Below are 3975 nucleotides of genomic sequence, written 5' to 3' on the forward strand. Positions count from 1 at the left end.
GATGATGTATATGTGCCACATTGGCTTTATCTAATCCATGACTGATGAGGACCTAGGTTGACTCCATGTCTTTGCTATTCAGTGCTGCAATTAACATATGAGTGCATATGTCTTTTGGTAGAACCATTTATTTTCTTTTGGATATATACCTAGTAATGGTAATGACTTTCTCTAGTATTTTAAAATTCTTTAATAGAAAAAGAAGTGTTTTAATTGCAATGATAGCAATGGTAGTTGACTCATGGATTACAGGAAAAGCATTACCATTTGAATGTGACTTCTATCTAAAATTTTACTTGTCTTTGTGGAAGAACAAAAATATTTTCTGGTTCTAATTCATATCTAAAAGGTTTTTTGTGATAAATATTATGTAACACATTCTATATTATAAAATGGCATAAAGTGGTTAAATAAAAATTACCTTGCTATGATATAACTCTAATAGAAAAAGGAACATTTTTAAAATCCTATGATTTCAAAGAATTGAATTTGTGGCCATAATAATAAAAATTGCATGTACCCATTCTCTTGACAGGATTCTTGAGTTTGATTTTGAAGTCAATCACCTACAACTTTGCAATGACATTTTCTTACCAGTATTGTTTTTCATGTTATTGTTCAGTTTTAAAATCTTAATATGGAAGAAATAAGGGCAAATTAACAGAATCATTCTACTTAAGAAATGAGCTAAACATTTGTGCCAACTTCTATATGCATATATACCACTATCTTATATGCAGTGAAGTATGTGATTAATGGAAAACTTTGCTGCCTTGTTCTATTTTATTTAAAGGTTCATAGAGTATTTCAACTGTATTATTACAGGTTCTGTACTTGGCCTTTAGAAATGATGGTGGAGTGTCACTAAAGTAGAAGCAATGTGTATGAAATCATATTTGAAGTGTTACCATCAATAGCCAATTTTAAATTATTGATCCACTTCATCCCATACAAGCGGAAGTCACTGAGTGAGTAGTTCCAGTTTGTGGACTCAGTGAATTATAGTAATCAAATCTAGAAATTGTAAAGCTACGAACATCTGTGGCTTGTTCTGCATTCCAAGGATGAAATTGTGACCTTCATATCTCCTGCAGGTGCAGATCGCTTCTTGGCCTTTTGGCTAAGATCAATTGTAGTATCTGTTCTTATCAGTTTAATATCTGATACATCCTCTATCCAAAATGAAAATTGATTCTCTCACGTCCCATCACAACCTATCATGTATCAAATTACCTTTTGACTTACAGCTAGGTGAATCAGCGGTTTCTAATAATAGCGACATATGAGTGAATTTGTGACAGATGACTAAGCTGGTGTATCTCTACCAGCAACATTGAATTTAGCACTACACTCAAGAATTGTGCCAGTTTTGAGTATCACAAAGATCTAGGTCAACTTCAACTACTCAAAGACTGGCAGTTTGCACAGTAAACATATTCCTTCATTATAGCAATAGGCCTTTAACATTTGCCTTCATTAATTCATTTCATTGAGATAACTTTAAAAATATTTTCTTATTCAAATATAAAGATTTTTGACAGAAACTTCTGGATTCGTTTCTAATATGGAAATGTCAGATAAATTTGTATATAATTTCGGTTCTCCTCTAACTTGTAAGAATACATTTTTTTCTAAAAACTATTTTTAAATAATTTTAGATTATATTCTCAGTGCTATCAACTGGATTTGTAATGATACAAATTTGTAATATATTTGAAATGCAAGTTGGCACCTGTGTCTGGATAGGGTCAGATGTCTATTTGGGCATCTTCTTGAAGAACTCTGTGAACTATCACATCTAAATTTATATATTTATTTTCCCTCATTTTCCCCATTTTGTTTCAAAATTATCCTCAATTTTTCTTGCCTCTTACTCCTATCATAGTTTTACCCCTTTTTCCTCTTCATTATAAACAGTGGTATTTTTATTATCAACATATCATTTCATTAATTCATATATATTTATGGCATTCATGTATTCAACATGTATTAAACAATTACTTTATGTCATAAAGATGACTAATAAATAAGGTATTAAAGATGTATCAATATTTTGACTGAAATAAGTTTGCATTTGAGCCTATGAGCAGAGTTTTATTTAAAATATGTGATCCTTAAAAATCAGTGAAGCGTAATGGTTAATATTAGGTGTCAAGTTAATTGGATTGAAGGATGCCTAGGTAGCTGGTAAAGTATTGTTCCTGGGTATGTCTGTGAAGGTATTGCCAGAGGAGATTAACATTTGAATCAGTGGACTGGGAGAGGAAGACCCATCATCATTGTGGGTAGGCAGCATTCAATCAGCTGCCAGTGTGGCTGGAACAAAGCAGGTGAAGAAGGTGGGATAAGCTGGCTTGCTGAGGTTTTTCACTTTCATCTTGCTCTCATGCTGGATGCTTTCTGCCCTTGGACATCATACTCCAGGTTCTTTGACCTTTGGACTGTTGGACTTAAACTAGTGGTTTTCCAGGGGATCTTGGGCCTTCAGCTGCAGACTGAAGGCTGCAGTGTCAGCTTCCCTACTTTTGAGGTTTGGGGACTCCAGACTGAGTCACTATAGGTTTCTTTGCTCCTCAGCTTGCAGATGACCTATGTGGGGCTTCACCTTGTGATTATGTGAGTCAATTTTCCTGAATAAACTGCCTTTCATATATACATATCCAATTAATTCTGTCCCTCTGGAGAACCCTAATACATGTGGCTTTCAACTAGAATAAAGTAACTGGAACTAAATTTAACTTCCCATCTTAAACACATTAAAAGTTGAGCAAATGTATGAAACAACAGCTTTCAAATTTTGTAGAACTGGCGGACCTGGACAGTTATTCCTGACACAAAGAAAACAAACAGGATAAATTATATGATTGCCCCATATTATAGAGTAGAGAAAGTTTTCAAGGCACAATACAGGACAACAGAAAAACATAAAATGAACCTTCCCATCCTGATGTGTTTAAAATAGAATTAAATATTTAGGAAGATAGAGGTAGCTAAACTCCATATGTGGAGTACTGTAGAGACAGCTGCCCAAAGGGAGCTAGACAGGAAAACTGAAACATCTGGAGAGAGGCCCCCTCAAGAGTTCAGTTGAGTACTGATCATTGTGTGCATGTGATGAAGCTATTGGAAGCTGATGAAAAAACACCAGAGACAGGTGAAATGTTCCCCCAAAGCTCACCTCTAAAGAACTGTTAGTCAGTATTGACTGGTCTCACATGTAGGTAGTATCTCAATAGAATTTTTTAAAAAGTTCATCAATAGACCCATACATGTTCACTAATATTGGCAAATATACCAAGTCAATTTTAAGGAGACTGGATAACACTATCAACAAATAGTGCTGGATCAGTTAGATAACAATATGGAGAAAAAAATTCAATTCTTATTTAATCTTACATATAAAGTAACATAATCAACATAAATTTAAGGAACAAAATAACTGTAATAACTAAGAATATGAATTTCTAGAAGTTAATAATTAATGTCCTTGAATTTGTCAGCAATTTCTTAAATAGAATTCAAAACTCATTAATTACTAATTAAAAAATGAAATTAAAATTCATCAACATTAATGTCAAAAAGCTTTCTCTTTCTAAGAAGACATCATTTTAAAAATCAAAAAGCAAATTACAGACTGAGGAAAAAAAAGTGTAAAATATGTATCCTCCAAAATTTTGTTTAATATATAAGGAGTTTTAGAGTTTTATTATTTACTAATTAGAAGATAACTCAACAAAAAATGTACAAAGAATATGAATAGATGCTTCAACAAATATATGTATGGAAACAAACACATGGAAAGAGACTGAAATCAACAAACCCTCAGGAAAAAGTGAAAATAAAAACTACATTGAGGCACTTTTACATGCCATTAGAATGGCTAAAAATTTAAAGAGACTAATTATAACAGTTATTACTGAATATGATTAAAAATGGACTCAAATACTTTTGGTAAAAATGTAAAATGGTATAATT

At 32.5% G+C, this 3975-nt stretch overlaps 1 pseudogene; it reads left to right on the forward strand.

Moving 5' to 3' along the window:
* The first annotated feature begins 1100 nt into the window (after window positions 1–1100).
* On the forward strand, window positions 1101–1218 carry LOC116552461 (annotated as a pseudogene).
* The last annotated feature ends 2757 nt before the right edge of the window (window positions 1219–3975 follow it).

This window comes from Sapajus apella, unplaced genomic scaffold (assembly GCF_009761245.1).
Source record: "Sapajus apella isolate SASKATOON/1434 unplaced genomic scaffold, GSC_monkey_1.0 scaffold11, whole genome shotgun sequence".
Classification (NCBI taxonomy): Eukaryota; Metazoa; Chordata; class Mammalia; order Primates; family Cebidae; genus Sapajus; species Sapajus apella.